Source organism: Hipposideros armiger, unplaced genomic scaffold (assembly GCF_001890085.2).
Source record: "Hipposideros armiger isolate ML-2016 unplaced genomic scaffold, ASM189008v1 scaffold_83, whole genome shotgun sequence".
Classification (NCBI taxonomy): domain Eukaryota; kingdom Metazoa; phylum Chordata; class Mammalia; order Chiroptera; family Hipposideridae; genus Hipposideros; species Hipposideros armiger.
The window spans coordinates 2150433-2150648 of record NW_017731433.1 but is presented as its reverse complement, the minus strand read 5'-3'; positions in this window follow the sequence as shown (position 1 = coordinate 2150648).

Here is a 216-nt window from a genome sequence, read left to right as displayed (position 1 = left end):
ATCTTAGCTGTGGAGGGCAGTGTCACTGGCCCTCATATGTGGGATCCGAACCGGGGCCCTCTGGCATCCCAAGCGAGTTCTTAACCATCGCGTCACTTGGCCGGCCCGAGTTATATCCTTTTTAATAAACCAATGGTTTAATAGATAAAATGTTTCTCTGAGTTCTGTGAGCTGCTCTAGCAAATTAATCAAATCTGAAAAGGAGGTCATTGGAAT